The sequence below is a fragment of the Sciurus vulgaris genome (assembly GCF_902686455.1).
Source record: "Sciurus vulgaris genome assembly, chromosome: 1".
Lineage (NCBI taxonomy): Eukaryota > Metazoa > Chordata > Mammalia > Rodentia > Sciuridae > Sciurus > Sciurus vulgaris.
Genome location: NC_136461.1, coordinates 21,768,171 through 21,794,814, shown reverse-complemented (window position 1 = coordinate 21,794,814; position 26,644 = coordinate 21,768,171). Strand labels below are relative to the sequence as shown.

The 26,644-nt window shown below is 57.0% G+C and overlaps 1 long non-coding RNA gene across 1 annotated transcript; it reads left to right on the top strand.

Annotated features, from left to right (window-relative positions):
• The first annotated feature begins 22,680 nt into the window (after positions 1–22,680).
• Positions 22,681–25,620, top strand: LOC306653659. The gene is made up of 3 exons (XR_013761767.1): positions 22,681–22,772; positions 23,273–23,326; positions 25,554–25,620. It is a non-coding gene; the product is annotated as an uncharacterized lncRNA (long non-coding RNA).
• The last annotated feature ends 1,024 nt before the right edge of the window (positions 25,621–26,644 follow it).

Below are 26,644 nucleotides of genomic sequence, written 5' to 3'. Positions count from 1 at the left end.
ACTGGCTCCGCATGGGTCCCCTGTGTCCCTGGGATCCTCCCCTCTAACATGGAGACGGCCAGCCGTCTCTGCTGAGCAGGATGCTGGTGCCCGGACCTAACCCGTGCTGCGACGGGTGCGGGCGGGCCCTGGTGCATGCCGGTGGCATTGGTGTGGCTTTTCTGCTTGTGGAAAAACACCGCCTTTTGCCTTCTTGTCTTTTGAGTCGTCATCTGTAGAGCAGGAGGAAGGGAAGGACCAAGTGAGCTCACGCCGGGAGGAGCCGAGCACAGGGCCGGGCACCCCGCCGCACCAGGCCCCCAGCCCCAGGGAGCACCAAAGCCTTTCCTCCGGCCAGCGGCGCACTTAGTCCAAGACACTGAGGTCAGAGACCTAAAGTAAACGCTCGGGAACAAGACACTCTACGACCCTGCAAATTACACAGGGCGACAATTAGAGAGCAAAACGATCCATAATCAAGAGCTAATTGGGTGGGACGGAGGCCGAGTGTCCCAGCAGCCAGAGGAGGGAGAGGAAGTGGCCTGGATGGGCGGCCTTGCCAGCCCCGGGGCTCTTGTTATACCATCGAATCCCTTAGGTGAGTGACACGTCCTCACTGTGACACTTCTGGAAAGCGCTGACGTTTATACAAGATGAGACAAATCGTCTGAGGTCTTGCCTGGCAGAGACGGAGGTTTTTACATCCTCTTTTTTATCCTACTCACATCAACGGGGTAAATCAATTATACTGATAAAATTGATTTCGCACAGGTGGGACTGTCGGGTGCAGTAGGAAATGAACAATCCCTCAAAACGGTAAAGGCTAGAATCGTCTGCTCTCAGGGAAGTCAAGTGAAACGCTGTGACGTTTTAAAAACTCTTCCATCCCCACCACCGCAGAGTAAGCAAATGAATAAATAAATGAATAAATACAAACTAACCATGCCGATACTCACGGAGTGAATGGTCCCCCAAGTCCTGTTTGCTTTACCTTAACATAGAACCAGATCCAGTACCTTCTCAGCTTCTCTAGGCTGGGGCCCACGATTGCATTGCTTGGATTGATGCTGTAGTTCTCCTATTGCTGAAACAAAATACCTCAGGTTGATACTTTATGAAGAAAAGAGGTTTTTGGAAATTCTAAGATCAGGCAACCCTGTCTATGGGGCCTCTGGTGAGGGTCCCCTTGGCTGTCACAGCATGACAGATGACATCGTGGTGGCAGAGTGTGAAAGGGAGAGATCATGCCTCCAGACAGGAGCCAGAGAGTGAGGAGGGCCCGGTTCTGCTCTCCTATTATTTTTTAACGAAGTCACTCCGTGAGACCAGCATTAATGCCTTCCCAGGCCCATGCCTCCCTCTAGGCCCTGCCTCTTAAAGACCCCAACACCTCCCATGTGTCCCTTTGAGGACCAAGCTTCCAGCAGGGGAACCCTCAGGTCAACCAGGCACCTCAGGCTGGCAGCCTTCTCCTGCCTCTGCCCTGGCTCTGTGCACTGTAGGTGGCCCTCTCTTCCCACCACGCCAGCTCCCGCTTCACTCCGGCACCGTCTAGCTGACAGTGGCCCTGGCCCCCGCGGTCTGCTGCTGTCCCCACTGTGGTTCACCTCCCCGCTCTCCCGAACCTTGCCCTCCAGCCTCGGCTGCTTCCTGGACCCTGAGCTTCTGCAGCTGCTGCTCTTGGCTACCCTGCGCCCCCCCTCCAGGTCCTTCAGGGGCTGCCCAGTCCCCCTCTGAGGCCCCTCCCGGACCCCCGTTTACACTGCGACACGGAGACCCCTCGCACCCTCCCCTGGGCCCTCTTCTCTGCGCCTCTTAGTGCCACGTCCACACCCAGCTGCTTGCCACCTGGGCCCCCTGCTTGCTCCTTCTAGAACCTGGGCCCCAGGGCGGGAGGGTCTGCTGCCTGGGCCGCGGCAGCTGGGGTGGAAGGTGCTGGGCAGGGGGGGCTTCAGCACTGGCCGAGCTGTGCGGGGAGGCTGCGACCCCGTCCTTGGGAGGCTCCTGCGGCCCCTTCCCAGGAGAGCCCTGGGGCCTTCACAGGCGCACGCGGGCGCAGCGGGCGGGTGACAGCCCAGGCGCCCGCGCTACGTGCCACGCAGCCGTGGGGTCTGGTCTGGCTCCCCACAGGCTCCTCCAGGGTCCAGGGCAGGGGTCGGACGCTGCCTGAGGAGCTCCCCTGCCAGGGGACACTGCTCAGTGTTCCAGAAAGGCCGTGGACGTCCAGGAGTGCCTGGCGACCCCGCGGCCCAGACCAGGCCAGTCTGGCTGACTGAGGGGAACGGGCCTCTCGGCGGGTCTCACCTGCACCGAGCTCTCAGCTGGGTCCCTCTTGGGGCTGCAGACAGCGGGGGACAGGGACCTGGCTGTCCAGAGCCCCTGGGCCTCCCTCCCTGCTGGGCTCATCTGCCCGGCCCTCACCGTCAGGGGCTCCCCACTGTCTCCATAGGCGGGGGCTCAGGCACTGCTCCCCGGGAAGCCCAAGAAGGATGCGCAGGCGCACGGGGAGCCAGGGACGAGGCCGTCCCAGGGCCGGGCTGCCAGGAAGCGCCCTTGTGGGACCGGGGGAGCGGCGCCCCTTGGTGGCGCAGGTGTGAGAAGGCGGAGGGGGCGAGGGGCCAATGGCGGTCTTGTCCTCAGGACAGACCTCTTGTCCAGCTCCACTCTGGGCTCTCCAGCTTCCCCCGTGCCTTTCCCACGGTCCCCCGGACCCCAGGTCAGTGCACCCAAACCCGCATGGGTCATCTGCCCTGCCCTGTCCCTCTCCCGAGTTTCCTTCTCAGAGGCTCCGCCCTCCACCTGGAGGCCCTGGCCACCTAGGGGTGGTGGCCTCCCTCACTTTAAAGCACTTTGTACTCTCTCAGTGTCAAGATCCCTGGAGTTTGGTGACACATTCCTGGGCCTGGGTGACCACCCCACAACTCTTTGCCTAAGCTACTCTGTTTTTCCGTTATGTGCAAAAAGCCCTGATCCAGACACCAAGGAAAATTGTTTATTTAAGAAACGGATTTTTTTTTTTTTAAAAAGTACTCTTTATAACAATGACGTATCTCTCAGTCACATTCAGAGAGGACTCATCAAATAAAAGGAACGAAACTTTTGCAAACCTGTATGGAAATCAAACCCACAATCTGGGCTCACACTTGTTTGACAAGTGATAATTAAGTGCTGACAATATAATTTCAGTTTGGACACAAACAAGTCTTTCTTTAAGAAGTAATCAAAGAGATCCTCACACCGGGAGCTCGGCTCCTCAGCTGACAGGGGTCCTGGGGCCTGACTGAGTGTCTGCTGCTCCCTGCCAGGTGGGGCATGGGACCCAGAGGTGGCACTAGACTTCTGTGCCCCAGACCCTGGGGCGATTCCCACAAGGCAGCTCAGCCAGCCCTTCTCTCCCACGGGAACATCCTCCTTCCCTGATGACCCTAGCCCTAAATGTGGCCAGAGCATCAGGGAAGGTCAGGATACTGTGGACTCTGTACCATGTCCCCTCTCCTGCAGGGTTCATGTCCATCCCCCATTTTATGGAAGAAGAAAGGAGGCTTCAAGATATGAAGTCACTTATCAGAGAAATCATTCGGTGTTTGGTTCTTAGGAATTGGCTTATCTCACTGAGCATGATATTCTCCAACTGCATTCATTTACCTGCAAATGCCATAATTTTCTTCTTCTTTATGGCTGAGTAATATTCCATTGTGTATATATACCACAGTTTCTTTATCCATTCATCTATTGAAGGGCACAGTGTGACTTTACATCGTGTACAAATAAAGAAATGAAAGTTATACCCCATTTGTGTACGATGAATCAAAATAATAATAAAAATTGGAAAAAAAGAGACATGGAGTCACTTGTTCAAGGTCACATGGCTAAGGAGGGGCTGGAGATGTGTCTGATCTGGAATCATGTCACCCGCAGGGACACCCCGTACCCTTCCTCTAGCAGACTCTCCTGTTCAGTGCGTCAGTGTCTGCATCTGTGTGGGGACAATACTAGTGCTCTCCTTATGAGGTCTTTTGAGAATGAAGAAAGTTGGTTGAACACTAATAATAGTGCCTGACACGTGGACGGCCCTTAGACTCACTTCTGTTAGCTCCATGCTTATTAAATATAATCGATATTGACATTAATATGCATACCGTCTGGACGTAGTTAGACCAGCTTCTTTCTTCCAACACATGGGCAGTGGCTCTTCCCCCTGTAAGCATCTCTGTGAGTCCTGAGCAAGACAGGTCAAACCAACCCTCACTTCTGCCAGCAATGGAGCGGGCAGAGGACACCAAGATCATAAAAGTTCCCAGCAGAGTAGGCAGGGTGCTTCCCCAGGACGACCAAGAGGCAGCAGACTCTGCACAGCAACGTGGTGGACAGAAAGCCAGGGAATGATATTTTAGTGTCAAACAAGATAAGCAGAGTATCCAGGTACCGTGGTGCTCACCTGTAATCCCAGCAACTTGGGAGGCCGAGGCAGGAGGATGGCAAGTTCATGCCAGCCTCAGCAACTTAGCAAGTCCCCAAGCAACATCGTGAGGCCCTGTCTCAAAATAAGAAATAAAAAGGGCTGGGGATGTGGCTCAGTGGTTAAGCACCTCTGGGTTCAATTCCCTGGTACCAAGAACATAAAGAAAGAAAAAGAAAAAAACCCAGCAAAGTAGAATTCTAGACCCAGCTAAGCGGTCATTGAATTGAGCAAGAATTGAGCAAAGCTGTCCTTGGAAGCTCTTGAAGCTCTTTGAGCCGGTCAGGTGACGCCTCGGGAAGAACAGCTAAAGGGAGGGGAGGCTTATTTGGTTTGTGGTTCCGGGAGTTTGGGTCCACAGTCGCCTGGCCCTGTTGCCTTTGGGCCTGTGGCAGGACAGCACATCAGGGGGAGGTGGTCGAGGATGTCTGTGCACTTCCAGGTGCCAGGAAGCAAAAGAGAGGAAGGCCAGGCCCCGCCCTCCCAAGCCCACCCCACGACCCCATGCCACATGACCCCACGCCACATCCCCATGACTTGACTTCCTTCCGCAGGGACCCCACCCACCCCAGGTGCCTCTGCGACCCGCAGCACCTCAGGCCAGCCACCCACCTCCAAGTCTCTGTCCACACCGCAGGCTGGCGACCCAGCCGTGAACCACGCCTCCGGGGGACTTTTGAGATCCAGAGCATGACAGTCTTGATCAGAGAGCTAATAAATCACTCAGGAAGAGACAGTGGGCCCAGAGAGGAGGAGGCTCAAACCGCCCACGAGCAGGGAAATGGGGCCCGACTGAAGGAGACCACTGAGCCCGCGCCGAAGGCCACCGCTGATGCAGGACACGAGGAGGCGGCCCGGAGGCCTGGACCCCACGGCAGCCAGAGGGGAGGAGAGAGCCAGGCCGACCCGGGGAGAGCTTCGCAAGGTTCCCAGGGGGCCGGGAGACTGGCTGGCTGCAGAGTGCTCAGCCAAGTGCTGATCAATCACAGACCAGAAGGGACAGCGCAGTTCCCCAGCCAGCAGAGGGACAGAGGGGACAAACAAAGCCTGATCAATAGGAGCAATGGGCCAGAGCTCACGTGCACTCGCAGAACAGAAAGCAGAGGCAGCCGAGAGGCCCTCGTCCTGGAAAGCAAAGAAGGCCGGTCTGCCCCCGGTCTGGGCGACTGCGGGCAGTGCCTGGTGACCTCGCTGCTGCTCTGACCTCCGTGGCCTCATCTGCAAACTGGGGTGAGAGGATATTCTGTCAACAGCAGGCTCCCGCTGAGAGCTTTCACCAGGGTCGAACCCGGGAGGCACCGAGGGAGAGTGAGTTGCTGTCATTATCACCGCGGTGACTCTGTCAGGTGTGTCCCCATGCATCCCAGTCACACCCACTGAGCCTTCCCAGCCTGGTCCCCTGCACAGTGAGGTGAGCAGGGAAAGCTCTCTGCTGCCAGAGTCTTGGAATGGGTTTTTGAGGTCAGACCCAGTGGCTCATGCCTGTCATCCTAGCAGCTTGGGAGGCTGAGGCAGGAGGATTGCAAGATTGAGGCCAGCCCCAGTAACTTAGTGAGGCCCTAAGCACCTTAGCAGGATCCTGTCTCTACATAACATAAAAAGGGCTGGGATGTGGCTCAGGGGTTAAGCTCCCTGGGTTCAATCCCCAGCACCAAAAAAAAAATCCGTCTACAGGCAGCATCGGTGAGTGTCCTTCTCTCTCTTCTTCTGCTAAGGTAAAGCCTTGTTTTATCAGAGGGAGGAGAGGTCACCAAATGGGCTCAGGCAGCCACCAGGGAAATTCCCAAAGGGACAAGGAGGGTGAGGAGTCCCTGGCAGATGTCCTGCGGCTGGGCGCATGACCAGCTGGGATAGTCACTGAGGCTCTGCCCCAGCACCGTGGGCAGAGCGGGGAGGACAGGTTACCCCAAGGTAACTTGAGGTCACATGACTCCTTGGGCCCACAGAGTCACCTCCAAGTCCCTGGACCCCTGGGCAAAAGTGCTGCCACGTCTGGCTGCACGGAGCTGACCGTGGCCTAACTGACCTGGGTACTGGTGAGGTCTGTCCCTGTCCCTCTCCATGGCACTGGGCCCTGGGCTGTGGCTCTGCCTCCTTCTCAGAAGGCCCTTCCCTGCCCTGCCTGGGCGGGTCCCAGCAGGTCTGATGGGGAGGCCGTCACCCTCACTGGAAGGAGTGGGTGCTGGGCAGAGGGTGGGGACCTACACAAGGGGACAGTGTGCTGTCCGCCCCCTGCAGGGGGACTGAGCCAGGTGGGTTTCCCGTCCTTGGAGAGGACGGTTGACTGAGCTGGGCAGCTCAGACTTCTGAAGCCACTGGAGGCCAGGGTCACGGCCTGTGGTCACACCAGCTCACGGTCAAGGATCCCCAGCTCCTCCTGGGGGGCTTTGGCCAGTCCCCATCCCCTGTGGTCCCTGTGGGGTCAGACCACCTGTTGACCTGTCGCCAGGGTGAGCGTGGAGACCCGGGGACGGGGCCTCTGCTCTGGGTCCGACTGGGCAGAGCCTCGGTCTCCCTGGGAGCGCCCGGGGCTTGTACCCGGGCTGCCAGGGCGTTTCCTGCTGCTCCAGCCCCAGATACGGGGCAGCGCACAGCAGGACAGGGTGGAGACGGGCGGGCACTGTGGCATGAGGGGAGCCAGTGACGGGCCGCAGGAGCCTGGGCAGGCGGGCACGGGGACAAGGATGCAGGACGTGGTCAGCACCGTCTGTTCATCAAGCCACAGTGGTCCTGAGGGACCCGAGGCAGCGCCTGAGACACAGGGAGCTGAGCCGACATCCTCAGCCAGTGCAGACCCAGCACCAGCTGGAGCCAGGCGCCCCGCTGGGCCCGAGGACCCGCTGAGGAGCCAGAAGCTGGGCTGGCCTGGGCCGAGGGCTGGGCTGTGAAAAACTGACCCCAGCCCAGGCCTTGGACGCCTCCTGATGTCCTGGTGAGTTTGGGGACCTGGGGGGGGCATGCTTGTTTCACAGGGGAGGTGACGAGGCCCAGAGGGGGAGTCGCTTGCCTGGTGTCCTGGAGCCAGGTCTTCTGGGTCCCCAGACTCAGCTCTGTGCACAGCCCCTCCTGGCCTCAGGGTCTCCCGGGGTCCAGCTCCAATCCACCCCAGTCCCAGCCACCCGGACCTTCCCACACTGCCATTCTGACACCTCCTGGAGGCTGATTTGTAAAGAGAGGGTGGAATGTGTTATTTAAATAGAGATCATTAAAGTCATGCTGGGGGTTCGCCACATCACAGGAAATTATCTGCCACCTGATTGGGAAAACCATGTAGTCGATTCTATTCAGTTCTTTCCACTGAATCTGGACTTAATCCTGTGGAGCAGCTAATGTTTGTTAAATAATATTCTTACTGAATCCAAAATGAGAGCCCCTCAGGAACTTCTGTGCCAATTTCCTGAAGCCCCGAGGGCCCGGGCAGCGACACTGCCCTGGGACAGTGGGGGTGCCCTGGGCTTCTCTCCCCTCCTGGCCCGGGAGCACCTTCCTCCCCTTACTGGCGTTGCCCAGGGAGCACCCATTTGTCCCCTGGTGTGCTTTTCTACCCAGTCACCTGTCCACCCTCCCAGCAGCTCTCTTCGTCCATCTCCATCTGCATCGTTCCTTCCCTCAAGTGTCCCTCCTCCCCCGCCCACCTGTGCCTTGGCCCTTGCTCAGTGGCCATCAGGGATTCATTCTCAGCTTTCACTCCCCTGCTCCTTGATTCCCTCTTGAATGTGCACCTTCGTGTGTTCACACAGCTGTGCTTTGTTTTCTGTTTGTTCGCTGGTGAGTTTATGCACCTGTCGATTCATTCTTTCAACACTTTCATGCAATGCATTGGTCATTTTGTCAGTCAGCTTTCTGTCACTATAACAAAGTACCTGAGACAATCACTTTATCAAGAGAAAAGGTTTATTTGGGTAGATAGTTTTGGTGGTTCAGTCCATGATCAGGTCTTTGAGGTCTCTAGTGGGAAGGGGCTGGATGGCAAGGGTGGGCAGCACATGGTAAAGCAAATCTGCTTACATTATGAGCCAGGGAGACCAGAAGAATGAAGAGAGGGCTGGGGTCTCCTGGCTCCCTTCAAGGGCATGCCTGCAGTTACCTAGAGACCTTCCACTAGACTCCACCTCTTAAAGGTCCCACCACCAGTCAATAATGCCTCCCTGGGGATCAAGCCTTCAACACATGGGCCATCAGGGACATTCAACAGTCAGACTGCAGTAGCAGCAGTGTGCACTGGGTGGACGGTCCAAGGTGCGTCTACCTCGGTCCCCGCGGCACATTCTGGGCATTTAATAGCAAAGAGGCTGAGACCTGTCAAATGGACTTCTCATATGGCATAACAGTCTAAGCAAGAAAAGCACCCAGGTCACATCTGCAGACTGAAGTGTTTGGTGACCACCATTTCAGCCCCTCAGAAGACTCGGGCCCTCTCCCTTGGTCACCGTCACCACCCGTAACTTCTGAGGGTGCAGACCAGCTGCACCGGCTCCACAGCTCTGCCCGTGGACTCGTGCTGTCCGGGGTCCTGCAGGGTCCCCCCTTCAGGCACCTCTGTGCTCCTGAGGTCCCGGGGTGGCTGCCTGCAGCTGTGTGTGCCCGTCCTCACGGGGCCTCGTGTCCTCCCTCGGGGAGATACCGCCCTACACCCCATCTACCCTCCGTGGAAAGTCAGGGGTTAGGCAGTGTGGGCGCGGACGTTCTCTGGCGAGCGTGCAGACACACGTGTGGGGCGCGTACCTGGGAGCGGAGCTGCTGGGGAGAAGGGCAGGCAGAAGTCCCGCTTCAGAAGATACCGACGGTTTTCCAAAATGGCTGTTCCCGTGCCTCTCTGCTTTGCCCACAGACCTGCGCCTGAGCCACTTCTCCTCCCTGTCCTGTGCCTGCTGTGATCTGTCGGATCCCCGGGCTCAGCCTCCCTGTCCTAACTCCCCCCCAGGGTTTGGTGCAGGTCTCCTTCCCGGGTGCTGCTGTGGGCGCCGTCCAGACTCGGTCCTGGCTCTCTGTCCCGGGGACACATCCTCAGGCCACTCTGGGGCGTCTTCTGGGCCTGGTCTGGCCTGACCACCTTTCCCACCAGGCGAGTATCTGGGGCTTAACTCTGCTGCCGGAAATCTGAGTCAGAACGCTGGACTCAGAGGGGCCCCTCCGGGGACAGAGGGAAGAGATGTGTCTGCACCCCAATTCCTGCTGGCCACTGATTGAAAGCCGTTGCCAGCGGCCTTAGTTCCCTGGCCCTGACTCCCCCGTAGGAGACCAGACTGGGCCTGGAAGGCAAGAGAGTTTCAGGCCATGGAATTCGCACACCGGCCCTTACAAGTCAGGCGGGGGTCTGCAGTGAGGTGTCGCTGTGCCCAGCAGGACCATGGGAGGCACGTGTCCAAGGCCGGCTGGGGGGGCAGCTGTGGCATGCAGCACCTAGCCAGTGACCCGCGAAGGAGGCTGCGCCTCGGAGCCTGGTGACTGAGAAGGTCCAGTCATAGGTCTTGGCGACCGGATGACTTGTCGGCTGGGGTGGAACCACGATGTGCTGCCTCCTGAATACACAGATGGCGTATCCGGGGGAGGCAGCCTCAGCAGGAGATGCAGAGGACAGATGGAAGGGGCCTGGGTGGGAGCTGGTCACCCGGAGGGAGTCATCCTGCAAACCTCTGCAGGGGTTGCAGGTGGACCCCTTCCTGCGGCTCCCCATCTCCTGTTACGCACACTGTAAGCAGGAAACCCCGGAAGGACATGCCTGGTGATCCGACGGTGATGAGGTGGTCCACTTGGAACTGGCTTTGGGCCCAGAAGAGTCAAGTGGAACTTCACTGCCTGGCTCTGAACGCCGCTGTGTGGACGGCCAAGTTTGGAACGATGAGGTCAGGCTGAAGGGGGTCCACGCGGGTGGGTCTGGAGGAGACAGACACGAAGGTGGTGTGGGCCGCTGTTCCCCCCATGGGGACCAGGACCCGCCTCCTGTGAGCGGGTCTGTCCTCCTCCTGGGTCTGGAGGAAGGGGCAGCGATTCCCCAGCTGCCAAGAGCCTGGCCCCCAGGGCCCTCTCGCCTTGGAGCCCAGCAGCCACGTCCAGCTCCATGTCACAGGGTGCAAAGCCAAGAGGGAGCGGTCCCAGCGGACAACTGTGTCCATCCTGGTCAGGGGCACGCTGTGTGCGACCTGGGGAGAGATGCCAGCTCGCGGAAGCCCACCTGCAGCCATGGTCCACCCCAGCCCCGGGGCCGCTCGGGAGGGGCAGGCCAGCCTCGGGCCCCTCCCCAAGTCAAGGACACAGGGCTTGGGCAGCCGGAATGCAGAAAGGACAGGGACCTACGGTAGGACACGATCCCGGTTCCGACCGGGGGCCTCGGGCGGGTCCTGGCCCTCGGAGGCTCTGTGGTGCCCTTGGTGAGTCCTGGCATGGCGGAGGATGAAGCCAGACCAGGCGTGGGTGGCGCTTCGCTTCGGGTCCCTGGTTGTCATTTCACTGTGGTGGGACAGGGCATGTAGCTTCGCTTTTGTTCCGGAAGTGAAATGATCCCAGACTCCAGCAGGACACTCCCCACGGCCCTCAGTTCCTGTCCTCCAACCGAGTGGAGGGACCTGGAGAATGCTCGTCTGAGCCCCACGGTCAGGCACGGGGAAACCGAGGCACGGCGGAGTGACGGGGACAAAGGCCCCCAGGAAACCTGTCCAGCACCCCTGCTTCACCCCCTGCCCCGCGGCTCCTGTGTCCCCCAGCGTCCCCTGGGCTGCCTTCCCTACTCTCAAGATCAAGAGCCGCCAGGCGGGCAGGGCTTCCTGGTCCGGGCTCACTGCCCGAGGCCACTTTTCTGTCTGCTTCCTTTTCAGCGCTGCCTCCACCGCTTAAAAGCCATATTCTTTTTTTTTTTTTTTTTTTTCTGGGGTGCTGGGGATTGAACCCAGGGCCTTGTGCACTCTACCAGCTGAGCTATCTCCCCAGCCCAACAAAAGCCATATTCTTAAAAACCCAAAGTGCGGTCGCTTTCACTCCAGTGCGGGCTCTGTCCCCTGCGCGGATGTGAGTCCCAGAGTGAGCGTGTTCCCGGAAGCAGGGCTGGGAGGGGTGGCGCGCGCCTCCCCTGCCCACCTTCACAGCTGTGTTTAACCGCCAGAAAGAAAACAGCTGGTAAAGGCCGCCTGTCCCTGGAGAGGAGTGTGAGTTCAGCTCGGGTTGAACGTGGGAAATGTCAGCATTTTAACACTTGCGAAGTCCTGACCCCGGAGAGCCGGGTGCGAGGCTCGACCCTCGCAGACCCTCGCAGACCCTCGCGGGGTCTCCTTCTGGAGTCCGAGGGCTGCTCACCTGGTTCCATCCTTCCACAAGGCGGGACTCAGGCCAGGCTTCTGGGACTTTGCGATCCCGGTTTCCAGCCCCTTCCCTGGGCGCCTCCCGTTGCTGGTGCCTACGGTGCTGGAAAAAGGCCTCACCCCCAGCCCTCAGGCCCTTCCCCAGACCCCATCTACCATCCTCCCTGCAGGGGTTTGTGCAGGGACCGCCCAGTCACCTCCCTGATCCGCTCTGTCCCCTCTGCGCCCTGGCCTTGGCCTCCTCTCCACTGAGTGGTGGGACTGGCCTTTAAAAATGCCAGGGCCACCACTTTCTGCCTCTGCTCACGTCCCCAGGGCTCCTGGCTTTCTGGATTAAAGCCAGACTCTTTCACTGGCCCCCAGACCCTGTGACCTCTGACCTCACCTCCCCAGAGCTCCCTCACTGTGGCCAGCCTCAGGGGCCTCCCTGCTGACCTTGGGCACATCCAGGGCACACTGGACGCCTCTGGGTCTCTCCACCCTTGTTCCCATGCTCACGCCCGCAACCCGCAGGACTGTCCTCGAGCGAGTCCTTCTCAGAGGCCTTTGCTGGCCTCCCTGTCCAGCTGTACCCCTTCACTCTGCCCAGCCCTCCGCTCTGCCCATCCCACCCCCTGGTCACTCGCCACTCTCTGACACTGTTCCTGCTTTGACCCAGGTACCTCGTTTGCCGGCTGCCCCCCCCCCGGAAGGCATCTCCGTGGGGGTGGTGATCACGGCCTTTTTGTTCCTAGGGCACCGAGACACAGCATGTGAGAGATGAAGGTTTTGTGGTTGGTGTGTGAGGGACTCGGGTTCCACACAACAGTAAGTCCAGACTTAAATAATACCATATCATAGAGGACTGGTGCTGGGAAGGACGTAGGCCGGGCTGGAATGACATGGGGGGGGGGGCAGGCAAAGCCTCTTGGAGGGGTGGGCTCAGGGCTAGGGCTGGATTATGCAGACGAAGCAACAGGTCCGGAGGATGCTATTTCCAGGCAAGGTGGGGCACGTTGTGGCTGTAAACATGGAGGAATGTCCAGCACTGAGAGGGCCCAGAGTCATTTCATCCACTACATAAACTGGGAAGCAACTGAGGCCCAGTGTGGGCAGGGAGTTGCCCAAGGTCACTTGGTGACGGGGCCAGAGTTGGGACTGGAAGGCAGGCCCTGTCATCGGTCCTTCCCATGGGACCCCTCTGCTGAGGAGGGGACCTGGGAGCCTTGGCTCTTCTGACAAGAATCCCGCTGACCCCAGGATGTGGGACTCTGCAACCACGGCTTGATTAAAAAGACACAAAAATGAGGCTTTGCGACTGACGTGACACGTTCTCTCAGTCCCGAAGACGCGCCATCCTTGAAACGAAACAACGCTGTGCTAACCCCAGTTCTTCATTTTATGTTTTCCAAACTCATTGAAGGTCTGAGGTCGAGGAACAAATCCCCACCCTGAATGTGCCACCGGGAGCGGCCTGCAGGGAAGGGAACGGGCAGCCCTCTCCGGGCGGAGCACTATGCACAGGTAAGGAGGGTCAGTCAGGACGAAGACGCTGGTGAAGGGCGGGCAGGCGGTGGACAGTGTGAAGCACTTGGACACCGGGGCTCTGTGCCTACTCTCAGGCTCCCCTCCGACCTCAGGGTATGATCACAGGAAAGGTCAGAAGGATCCTAAAGAAAGTGTCCCTTATGCTTCAGACACGGAGGCGTTGCAGAGGCTCAGCCAGATCTTTCTCCCCTGTGAAAGAAGCAAAAGCCTCGATCTAGGTGGAAAGGGGAATAAGAACCACAGCCTCTGAGGCAGGGGGTGAAGGCCTGTTTCAGGTGGGGGAAGGGAAAAGAGGGTCCTTCTCCCTGGGGGAGGGGACAGGAATACGTACAGGTCCTAGAGCCTCAGAGGAGGAGGGTCAGGAGGACCAAGAAGTCCTCACCCGTGGATGCAGGCAGATGGGGCTCCCCTAGGACCCACTTAATCAGAACAACAGAGGGTCCGCCTCCAGCGTCCCCACCCAGATTAACAGGCCTCACATAAGGAGCAGGTCAAAAGCGCTGCAGGAGAGGGTCAGGGAGGGAAAGAGAGCATACAGAGACCTCCTTCAGACCCAGGGCAAAAGCATGGCCTAAAATACTGTCTCTGACAGAGGTTTTGCTGGCAAACCCATCACCACCCTGAACACAAGTCCTGCCATGGACACTGGAAGCCTGTGGTGCACACCGGTAACCATAGCAACGACTGCTCAAATCCAGCCCAACTTCCAGCGAGATAAACTCAGACCCCATCGCTAAAGGCCGAGCAGAAGCAAAGGTGTGTCCAGTCCCAAGCATGGACACCAGCTTCCTCTGGCCAACTACCCATGCTAAGAGGTCTGTCATTCAGCAGGAGCATCATGAGGCACATTTAATACATGAAAACTGTCAGTCCATTTCAGACCCCACAGACACTGGGGCTATTAGACAGGAAACTTACAGTAACTGATCAGTAGTAAAGGACAAGTAGTGTGATCCTGTGGGTACGTTCAGCAGAGAGATGGAAATCAAGAAAAAAAAATGAGAAGAATGCATACTCTGAAAACCAAAAAAGATTGTAACAGAGATGAAAAGCGCCTCCCACAGACACCTCAGCAGAGTTGGAACAAGTAAGAAGAGAATCAAGGAACATGAAGAAAGATCGACAGGAATTACCCACACTGAATGATAAAGAAAAGAAAGAGCAAAGGAAAAAATAAGCAGAAAAGAGCATCCAAGATAGGTGTGACAATGACAACAGCTTGACATTGAGAGAATCAGAAAAGAAGATGAAAACAATGAGGCAGAAAGAGCATTTGAAAAAAAAAATTGCCAAGTTAATGAACCAAAGAACTGTATAGCCAAGAAACTCAGAGACCAGCCAATGGAATAACTGTACCCTGCAACACTTGGGCATGTCATACTCAAACTGCTGGAGAAAATAAGCAAAGAAAATATCTTGAAGGCAGAGAGAAGAAGGAACGATATGCAGAGAGAAAGAAGGATGACAGCAGACTTGTCATGTGAGCCCAGAGACAGTGGGGAGACCTCTTTGAAGGGCTGAAAGAAAAATAAAAACCTGTCCATTCAGAATTCTATGCCAGGAGGAATAGGCTTCAGAAAAGAAGTAGGAATACAAATTTTCTCAAACAATATGTAGAATTTTTTGAGCAGAGCTTCTCTCTATCAGAAATACTAAAGGTGTTCTTTAAGCAGGAGGAAGACCATGCTGAGCAGAATCTTGCACTTATGCAAGGAAATAAAGAGAACCTAAATGTAGTTAAGTACATCTCCCCCCCAAATTTTAGTTGCCCTACAAAGTAACTGTTTAAAGGAAGTGTAGAAAGTAGGTGTAGAAAGTCTGCGTTCGGAAAGGAAACAAATCACATAAAGAGTATGAAGGAGAAATTGCAGCTCTGTTACTTACAGTGTGAGTTACTTTCATGGAACGTGGAGAGGTTTAACATCGCCAGATGATAGACTCCTCTTCAGTGTGCATAGTGTATGTTATTGTGTATAGTGTGTATATTAGCCCTGGAGAAGTCACTAGAAATACAGCGAGAGCCATGAACAAGCTAGGAGATAAATTTTAGTAATGAGCGATCCATTTACCTAATCGAGGGGCGGGGGGAAAGAACCGATCGAACACATAGAACTTCATCTGTGGGATGATCAGAGAGGAGGGGGCAATGGTGAGAGGCTTTGCTGCAGGGACACAATCTGGGCACCTCTCCTTGACTGGGAGGATGCGTCCATGTCTCAGTACACCCCTGGTAAAGAGGCTCCTGTCCAAGTCTCTTTAATTAGCGTGGCGCTGATCCACGCAGCCCCAGGCGCAGACGTCTCTTCTCCAGCCCAGGAGGACTGGAGGCCATCAGGCTCATGACCTGCTCACCACCCACCCCCGCCGACCTGCCCCAACCCAGGGCAGTGTCTTAGGCATTATGTCTTTCTTCTCTCACTCGCCATCCTAGAGAGGGAGGACGCAGAGCGGTGACCCAGAGGAGGGAAGTGACCCAAGGTCCTAGAGCAGATTCCCTTCCCACCTCTCGCCTTAACTCTTGGGAATTCCCTAACCGTGAGGAGACAGCGGGGCTGCTGCACACAGCCAGCCCCGGCCTGAGTCTTCTAGCCCTTGAGTCACAAAGGCCAAGACACACAGGTCGGGCTGGAGGCTGCCTGGTTGCCATCAGCGGTGCTGAAGGAGACTCCGGGCCCAGCCCGGCTCCAGTGCACTGAAGGCCGAGGCGAGGGAGCCGCAGCTGGTTCCAGAAGAGCCCCGCTGGAATAAGCCTTCCTGCCACCTTCCTGGCTGATGCACCCCTCAACCCCAGCTGCTTCCCCAGAGCTCTGGGGAGCTCCCAGTGACAGGCATCTCGGGAGACGGGACTACAGCGTGAAGGTCTCCAGGATTCTCCAAGTGGCCACTGGACATGGTCCTTCCTGTTGAGGTCCTGTGGCCTGTGTGGCTGGCTCAGCATCGAAGACACAAAGCTCAGGGCCCCCCGTTGCCACGACCTCTCCATCTTCACAGTGGGGAGCTGGCCAGGCTGGCTGTCCTGCGCCAGGGAGAATGGGCAGGGCTCTAGTGCCCGCTCAGCAGGTGCTGGACACGTCAGTGAAAGCAGCACGGGGCGCGGTGGTGGGGTCAGTAGCCAAGACCCCGGTGCAGGGGAGTCACCACGAATGTGGGGGTGCCGTGGCTAAGATGACCCGCTTCAGGACCCGCGCCGCAGCGTGATGCCCTCTGTGGCGTCCAGAGGCGGGGCCTCTGGGGATGGGATGAAGTCATCGCAGTTCTGTCCTCATAAATGGATCAGCGCCTTAGGAAAGGGCCGGGGGGACCAGCCTGGGTTCCTTTGGTTCTCTGCCTTCCCCACGTGAGGGGCTGCTGCAAAAAGTCACCTCACCAGGTAGAGAGCAGAGCCCCAGCGGGTGTGGGGTCTGCTGGAGCCTGGCTTGGACTTCCGCCCGTCAGGACTGTGAGAAGCAAATTTCTTCCATGCGTGAATCACCCAGTGTTAGGGTTTAGATCTGGAAGTGTCCCTCCAAAGCTTATGCTTTGAAAGTAGGACCCCAGAGTAGGAAGGTGCAGTGGTGGGCTTCTGGAGAAGGACAAAAGCTCTAACCTCATAAGTGGATTAATCCATTTGATGACTTGATCCATCCGACGGACTACTCGGTGGTAACTGTAGGCAGGGGGCAGTGTGGCGGGAAAAGGGGTCATGGGGCACATGCCCTTGGGGCTGTCTTGTCCTGGGTCCTCAATCTCTGTCCCTCTCTCTGCTCACTGGATTCCAGGAGCTATGCCCTTCCACCATGAGGTTCTGTCCCACCTCAGGTCCAGAGCAGCGGTCAGCAGACCATGGACTGAACCTCACAACTGTGCGTCCAAAATGAACCTCCCCTCCTCCAACTTGCTCTTATCAGTCATTTCTGTCACAGTGACAAAGAGCTGACGAACTCACCAAGGGTCAGGCCTTTTGTTACAGCATCTCAACGGGATTAAGACAGGACAAGCCCAGAGTTATGACCCAGCTTGGAATCAGAGTTAGAGAGCTGATCGGTAGTAACGAGGCAAGGCAGATTCAAGGAGAGTAGAAGATAAAATTCTAGATGTTCTTGATGACATTTTATCTTTCATATCTCAATTTAATTTGCCACTCTTTCTGAGGGCCTTTGTGTTGTGCAACTGCTATTATTTTACAAATCCTAAAGACAACAGCATTATCCCAACTTAAAACTGAGCATGTGGAGCCTTGGAAGAAGAGAGACTTGCCCACAGCTTCTCAGGCAGTGTGGTGGGTAGAATTTTAAGATGATACCAAATGACCCATCCCCTCAAATGATTCCTTCTTAATGAGCGTGGGCGAGATGTGTGACCTGCCTTACTAATATAATGTGGTAAAAGTGAAGGGATTTTGCAAATACAAAGAAAGAAGCCCATGCTCAGTTGACTTTAAGTTAATCAAAGGGGAAGTTGATTAATCTAGGTGGGCCAGGCCTAATCAGGTGAACTTTTTAAAGAACGTCCATACATCAGACACTGGAAGCTATAGAAGCTCTTTCTTCACTGCTGGCTTTGAAGACATAAACTGCCATATATTTTGGAATCATAGGGAAGGACAATTTCATTATGGAGCAGTCAGGATGGAAACAGAAAGGGCAGCAAACCCGCCTGTTCCCTCTGACTTTTGGGCAGACAGGGGCTGAACTGTGATGGCCCAGCAGCTCATTCCTGGAGGGAGTAGAGTGCACTCATTCAGCACAGACCTACGAGTGCCCACTGGGTGCTGGTCACACGGGCACGAGTCCTCTGTCTCAGCCCATGGGATGAGTTAGTAGCTATTCGCTACATTTTATATTTTTATGTTTTCAAGCATTCTACTTCACTCCTCTTGTTATGGGGCGCAACTTAAGAACAGACCGATCACCACTGGGAAGTCCAAATTTGAGAGTCTTTATTAAGCTGGCCGGCTGACTGTCTCACACAATGCCCAAAAAAATGGCTACTGGGAGAACAGCCCTGACCACAGGGCTGTAGGGGTTCTTATACCAAAAATCACATCAATCATAAGTGTCTGTTGCTATGATTTGAAATTACAAACTAACATCATGAGATCATCAACAGAGGGGGAAGTGGGTCAGAATGACCCTTACCTAGGTACAAACTAAAGAATGGTTACTAACATCCACACAATCACTGTTCACATGGTACATTGTTTAGGAGCAATAGGAATCAAAAGAGAGCAATTCTTCACTACATAGGAGTTGCCATTGTATATTATTAAACACTTCACACCAAGTAACTGATGATGGGCACAGAGGCGGGGTGTTCCCATGGGAGAAGCTTACATAACATGGAGTCTCAGAGCAAAATAGAGTCTGTTTAGTCATTTCCCTTAGAGTCTGATCTAGAACATTCTCATGGAGCCAGATCTGTTGGTCCATCCCACCCTTCATAGTTAATAGCTCTTCACATTAAGTTTTCCCCATTTAAATCACTTGTGTGATTTCTGTCTCTGGCTGAGACCCCGGTTTGTGGTTCTTCCCCATCCCTGTGGAGATACCACACCCGGGTCCGTTTCAAATCCCCGGGACTGTGTCACCGAGTGCCAGGCTTGGGCCGGAAGCAGGGCACTCAGACACTGTGTGAGTGAACAACCTCCTAGGCGCACACAGCCACCAACTCTTACACAGTGGTTAGGAATTGATGAGTTTCCAGTGTTTATTGCCTTTGTTTTTAATGTAATTTCTCTCATTGTAAGTTAACATGATTTGATTTTTCGTGGTGCCTGTGATAAACAGCTAGCTGATGAGGCTTCCGGAACCTTCGCCCTCTGGGGCTCTCTGCCTGCTTTGAGCCAGCTCGGGCACACCGCGGCCCCATGCCTGTCCCCCCGCCCCTGGATCTCGATCCTGCAATTAGAGACACAGAACTGGCCTGGTGTCCCAGGCCTGTAAAGCCCCGGCGAGGAGGCCAGGGGCTGGCTGCCTCGCTCGGTCACCCTCCGAATGTCCTGTTATTTGACATTTGCAATTTATTTTTCAACTCCATTATCATCAGGAATGATTAAATTTCCAGCATAAATACTGCTTTGCCAAGCTCAATTAATCACAGTGGGGACAGGCAAGAGCATCCCTGGGGGCTTTGTCTGAACATCAGTTACCCCGTTACCCCTTCTGTCCTTGCTGGGGCCACCGTGGGAGGACACTGGCTTCAGGGACCTCTGGTCGCCCCTGCTGGGCCTCCCACCCCGTGGGACCCCCTTCCTCTGCCTGCAGCCTCTCCGTGTGCTGGGGCGCAGGACCACGGCCTCCTCCTTCAGGCCTGGCTCCCAGCCCCTGGCTGCCTCCGGAAAGGTCTGGCCCGCCCCGCCCGGCCTGGGGAGGGTGGTGCCTGGACGGTGCTTCGATGTCTCCCTCCCTGCCGCCCAGCAGCTGCGGAATGACAGCTGCCACACAGAAGGGGCTGTGGGGACCAGAAGGCCTCCGTGACATCCTTGTGACGGGAAGCGACGTACCCTCAGGGCTGAGGACCAGCGGCCTCCGTGCCCTGCTCAGGACAGGAGTGCTGCTCCCAGGAGTCCCGGCGTCTTCCTTCCACCCCAACACGCGCGAGGGTAGGAATTGAAGGCTTGTGAGCCCCGGATGGCTGCTGCTCTGCCCCACGACAGCCCCTCGGTTCCCCTGGGAGCCCAGGGCGGCCCCCGCTCTGCCCCGTGAGAGCCCCTCGGTTCCCCCCTCTTCTGGGCTCCCGGTGGAAGCTCTCCCCTAACGACTGCTCAGCTCCTCTCCTGGGCCCGATCTTTCCATGGAGAAGGACCTGGGAGAAATGAAACCGCACGGAGGATCTTAAAGGCACCACACTGGTCAACGCGGAGGAGCGGAACCCCAGCAGAGACCAGCGGGGTGAGGGCCGGCGCTGCGGCCTGGATGCACGTGGGTGCACCATTTTCCCGAGGCCTCCGCGGGGAGAGGGTGTCTGGGTCGTCCTGCTGCCTCTGAGGTGACGGGTTCACTTCTTCACTCCCCTGCCTGTGCTCCACCCTCACAGGCCTTGACAGTGACGAAGCAGGAGGGACCCCTGGGAGGGCAATGGCAGGCAAGAGGGGGCAGCAGGACTCTGGGGCAGGCGGGGTTCCGAAAGGGCCCTGTGTCCAGAGCGGGGGGGGGGGGGGGGGGGGGTGCCATGGCAGCCGGTCACCAGGGCCCAGGGCTGCCCTCTGGCGGGGTTCCGGGCGCAGGCTGCACGGTGACTTCCAGAGCGCTCGGTGGCGGGCGTGTGCCTGGGTGGTGGTGGCCCCGCCACCTGAGCCTGGGCCAAGGGGAGATGGGGCCCTGTGTGCGTGCGGAGTGTCTCCAGCAGCTTGGCGGGTTGGATCCATGGAGTGTGAGTCCATCAGAGGAGGCAGCTGGGGCGACCCGCCTGGTGGGCGTCCCTGGCTGAGTTGCTGGGGAGGCGGAGACCGCGGAGCTTCTGGGACTCGATGCAGGCGCCCTCCTCGGGCCCGTCTGGTGAGTTCTGGCTGCCGGAGGTGCCGGGTCCCCTGTTCCCAGCATTGACCCGAGTCCTGCTGTGGGCCGGGCTCTGGGGAAGCGGCTGTGAAAGCTGGAGACGCTTGCCCTGGCCAGGCTTTGAGGTCGTGGACGCACTGAGAGGTTCTCTGGTCCTGCTTGCTGTCCTCCCCGGCCGCGGCTCAGGCAGACCAGGTGGGGCTCAGTTCTTAAGCTGGTCTCAGCTTGGCCTTTGGGACAGGGCCCAGGAAGCCAGGGTCAGAGGACCGGGCCCAGAGAGCCCTAGTGAGCGCCGTGCTGGAGGTCTGTCCCCAGGACAGCCAGAAGGAAGCAGGGCCTGAACGGTGGAATCTGCCATGGGGCAGAGGGGCCTCGGCGGCCTCTCCAAGGGGACAGAACACAGGGGGGTGTGACAGCTCCAGATGGTCCCCGGGAGGGTCTCCCAGGAGGTGCCCCCATGCCCACTGCTTCCTGGTACCCCTTTGGTGGCACCCAGGCTGGGCTGGCTGGGCTGCGTCTCAAAGGCTAAGGAGAATCTTCACGGCCCTGTCTTCAGGTGTCCCGGAGCTTCTATGCCTGTGGGCACCTCGGTGGCACCAGCCCGTGACCTGGCCCTGCCTGTTTACTCTGGGTCATGCTGGCACCTCTGCCAGGGCCTGACCCTCCTGCCCATGTTTTTCTGTTCAGCCCGAGGGAGACTACCGGCCTCTCTTTCAAGGGCTGCGTGGGGCCTCCGTGTGCACCAAGGGAGGCAAGAAGCCTCCAATTATCAGAAGCAGGGCCTTCGTGCTCACCGGCTGGACGGCAACTCTCCTTCAGGTAATAGCTAAACGGGCACGTTAAGGAGGTCACAGCCCCCGGGCTCTGGAAGCAGGAGGGGTGGTGCAGACCTGGAAGGAGGCCGGACCTCCAGAGGAGGCTGAGCCTGGGAGTGGGATGCAGGGAGGGAGCCCTGGGGGGCCGGCACACGGGCTTCCATCCAGCTCCACCTCTTCTCTGCTGCATGACGTTGGGCAAGTCGCCTCCTCCCTGTGGGTCCATTTTGTCACCTGTGGACGGACACAGTGATCTGCTCAGCCCTGGGGCTGGACAACCCGACACCAGGCTGAAGGAGCAGCATGGGCAGGGTTGGGGCAGTGGCCAGAGTCAGGGCCGTGAGCTTGGGAAACCCCTTCCCTGGTCGAGGTCTCGGCCGCTCCGCTGCAGGATGAGCTGCGACCTCAGCTCCTTGGGGGCTGAGGTGAGAGCTAATGGGACGATGTCCCCAGAGCTGGACACCGAGGCCCCAGCCAGCGGCTCCTGCAGTCACCGCCCTGGACAGGTGGAAGGACCCGAGGCCCGTCCAGGCTCCCAGCTCATCTGCGGGGCCTGGTCCCGGACAGGCCAGGTATTTATGCTCCCCAAACACCTTTTCCTTCGTGGGGTGATGGAGGGAGGAGCGGGTGAGCCACTTGGTCCTGGAATTCACGCGCATTTCTGCAAACACCGCCTCTCGTGGGTGTTGGTAGTAGAGGGCGGGAAAACGTGGTCTTCCGATTGGGGTCCGGTGGATCGATGAACCCCAAGTTCTAGCATCTCTGGAAGGTGACATTTCTGACTTGTTGGTAATGGGAAATTACCCGCCAGCCCCTGCCCCAGGGCTCGGCCAGATAGGGGGTACAAGGTCACCTGCTCTTCACAACGACCCTGTGAGATAGACAGTGCCGGCTGGTTGACAGGTTGACAGGTGAAGCCACGGGGACTGAGGTGAGGTCCGGGCTGAGCTTGCATGGGCAGTCAGTGGCTGGAAGACACAGGAGGGTGGCCCCAGGGTCCCCTGCTGCTCACCTCCCATCCCGTGAGTCCAGGCTGGGCCCCTGATGTGCTTCTGACCAACAGAAGAAGGTGAAGGAGAAAGATCTAGCCACTGTAACAGAGGGCCGGGTCCCCGAGCTCACCAAAAGGGAGACGGTCACGAGGAGCCCTGCTGAGGGAGGACATTGCCACGCCCGCCAGGAGGAGAAACCACCCGGCTCCATGCAGGAGGCTTTCTGCCAAGTGCGCTGAACCAGATGGGGAAGGGCGGAGGCAGTACAGCCCCGCTCACAGGAGACGCGGGCACTCGGGACACGGGGGGACACACAGGGTGGTCACGGGGGGAGGAGAGAAGGGGCAGGGGCTGTTGTGTGAGGGCAGAGGCCTCGTTCAGGTGATGGACTGAATTGTACCTTCATGGTGAATGTTATGTTCTGCATATTTACCGTAATTTTTTAAAAGGGAATATTACCCTGGGTGGGCCTGACTAAATCAGGCCAAAGTCCTTAAAGGAAGGACACCCTGCCCCACCCTGAGGCCAGAGACCCTCCTGGGTCTGAGGGGATGAACAGCACGCTGAGGAAACCCACAGGCAAGGGCAGTGTGGTGGCCTCGGGGCCTTGGTGGCCTCCAGTCAAGCCAGAAAGAGCGCAGGCTCGGTGGGCTTGTGGGCTGCGCTTGGAGAAAGGAGCAGGGAAGCTATAATGAGCGCTTCTGCCCAGATGTCAATCTTGAATTTTTAGGGATGAGGCAACTGCCCAGAGAAGTGAAGTGACCTGTCCAGGATCACACAGCGGGTGAGTTACAGAATCAGGATTCCGACCTGGGTCTGCTGGACTCCAGACTCCACGACGGTCCGTCTACACTCCGTCCAGCAGGGCCAGGGTCCAGAGCTGACTCCCCGAGGGGCTGGTGAGGGGAGAACGTCTGGTCCACTGTGCCCGGGCCAGGGCTTGCTTCCCTCCCAGCGGAGGCCTTGCCGTCCTGGCTCTGACCCCACCTCCACGCAGAGCGGGATGACAGCTCTAGGCCTCGCCGCCAGTCACCCAGACCTCTCTGCGGTGGCCACATGCACCTGGGCATGAGACCAGCACAGGGGCCTCAGCCTCCACAGAGCCTCGCTGATGACAAGACGTCATACTGTCACAAGGCTCTGCAGACGCGCACCCGGCTGCCACTGAGCAAGCCCTGGGGAGCAGCAGGGGCTCCCTCAGTGTCTGCCGGGCAGCTGGCCGTGGCCTCCGGTTCCCGGAGACAGTCTCTGACCTTCACTTGGTGGGGTCCACAGGGTGGCTCCAGGTAAACAGGAGCAGGAGGGGCCGGGGAGGGGACAGCAGCAGCGGAGGGGCCTGCAGGTCACAGAAGACCACATCCCCACACACAGGCCACGGAGGAGGGGATGTGTGTCTCTGCTCCTCCTGCAGGGCCCTCAGGGTCACGCGGGTGACCTTGGGGGGTGAACTGACCTCTCACCTCCTCAGTTCACCCCTGGAAGCAGAGAGGAGAGCCCTCCATGACAGGCAGGAGGAAGAGAGGGGGAGGGAGGGTCTGAGATGGCACAGAGCTGACCTCCGGGGAAGAACACGGTCAAGGAGAAAGGGGGACGTTGGTCGGCCTCTGCCTCTGTACCACTGTGTAACGCGGGAAAGTCTCTAGCCCTCTCTGGGCCTGGTCTGAACATCTGCAGGAGAGACATTACCCAGGGGATCTTGAAAGCCCTTCTCGGCTCAGAGTCAGGCCTTGGCTCCGAGTGGTTCTGGGAATGGCCCTGCTCCCTGCCTTCTGCCGGAGGAAGGCCATCAGCCCTGGGAACTCTCCGTGCTGACTCTGCTGCCCTCGGGTCACTATGCGATGCTGCGTCTGGCAGTGACAGGGCTGCTCGGTCCATTAGAGTCTGGGGCTAATGTGCCCTCGCCCTTGGAGATGCCATTACGAGCTGGTTTTGGCAGCTTCCTCTGTGGGAAGGAAGAAAATGGGGAGCAGGGGCAGCGGAAGATGAACTTGACCCAAACACCAGGAGGGAGGCTGAGGCAGCAAAGTTCGTGCTGTTCTCAGCATGGAGACTTTGAAGCTGAACCAGGACAATCATTAGGCTCTTTCATCTCCTGTGACAGGAACCTCCGGGTAACCTGGCTCGAGTTCAGAAGGATGTATTGGTTTATACAAACAGAAGCTCAGAAAACAAGGCAGGCTTCAGGAGCAGCTTGACTCAGGGGTTCAAATGAGGCCAGCAGGACCTGCTTCTTCTTTCTTCATCCTTAGCATTTCTCTCCGGTCCCTCTTCCTAATGGTCCGATGGTGGCCATTCAGATTTGCACCCAGCAGAAAAGACAGCTTCTCCTCCTTTTGGGTGGTCAACAGTCCCAGGGCACTGACCCTAAGAGTCACATCCTGTGCCTGCAACATCAGAAGATCAGAGGGCTTCGGCCAATCAGGACCCAGCCCCTGGGTGATGCTGGCCCTCCCCAGGTCACGTGGTCTGAGAGCTGGCCAGAGGGCACTGTTTCACCAGTAAGAGAAAGAGAAGGTATCGGGCCACAAAAACCCATAGGCGCCTCTACTGGGTTTGGGTTGGGGTGCAAAAAAAGAAAATATACTAACAAAAAAAGAGAAGGGGAAATGCAAGTATTTCTGTGTCATGGCTGATTTTCCCAATAATACAAAGAGATTAGGGCTGCTGTTATCCTAGGTATAGAAACCTAGTTGTTTAGAATTGGAAGTATCTCCAATATCATCAATCCAACCTCACTTCCTTATTCATTTATTTAAACAAATCACTAAAAATTACATCTGTTTATGGTGTACCACATGTTGTTTTAAAATACGTGACTGTTGGACTGGGGCTGTAGCTCCGTGGTAGAGCACTTGCCTAGCACGTGTGAGACACTGGGTTCGATCTTCAGCACCACATAAAAATAAATAAAATATGTGAATGTCATGGAATAGCTAAATCAAGGTAATGAATAGATGCACTTTTCACCTATCTATTTGTGATGATACTTAACATCAACTTCACTTTCATAGGCAGTGAAACAAAGACCCAGGAAGATGAAGTGACCTTATCAAAGTCACACAGCTCGGGGAAAGACGGTGGGCTGGGAGCAACCAGGAATCCATCTCCCCAGCTAGATAATGATTTTGCTGGCAAAATCTGCCTGATGTAACTATTTTGGAACTCTGGAAGTCTATTCGGAGGCTAATCATTTCCAGGGGACGGCTTGGACAGTGATTTCAGTCAGTTTCTGCTCTGAGTGGGGTAGCAGCTACCCAGACTCCACCCCGCATCCATGGGGCAGGCAGTGTGCCGAGCCCTGGGAGCTTCTGCAGCTGGCGGAGGGCCTGGTGAGCAACAAGGATCTCATCCTCCAAGTATCGGGGATCTGTGCTCTGATTGCTGATTGCCTCCTGTTTGGGTTTGGCTCGATGTCTCCTCAAAAAGCAGAATGCAGGAATGTTCAGGTGTGAACTGATTACATCCGGGGAGCTGTGGCCGTCCGTGCACTGCTCCATTTGATGGGTTAATGATTTGAAAGGACTACTGTACTGGGAGGTAAATTCAGGCAGGTGGGACATGATCGGAGGAAGTACATCGTAGGAGTTGTGCCTCTGAGGTTGACGCTGTGCCCACGGCACCTGGCTAGCTCTAGCTCTGCTTCCTGGCTGCCATGAACTGACAGCTGTCCTTCACTACACCCTTCCGCCATGATGGAGGGGCCTCGCCTTGGGCCCGGAGCCAAGGAGCCAGCGGACCAGGGACTGAGAACCTCTGAAACGGCGAGCCAAGATGGACCTTTCCTCCTCTAAGTGGGCCCGGTCAGGTGTCTGGTAGGCGGTGACAGCAAGCTGGGTAACACCCATCATTCCGACGCGGAGGAGCAGGCCCGGAGGTGGGCAGCCGCTGAAGCAACCTTGGCCACGGCCATGGTGAGCTCCTGCTGTTCCCGCTGAAGTGACTTGCAGGGAGCGTAAAGTGCTGTCCCCTTATTTTTATCTTTGTTTTTCCTTTTTCCCCTTTTGGAACCAGATATTTAAGGACTGGAATATTTGAAAAGCAACTAGAAGTACAGGAAAATTTAGTCAGAGGTGCAGGCTCAGAAAAGGCCTTTGGAAACTTT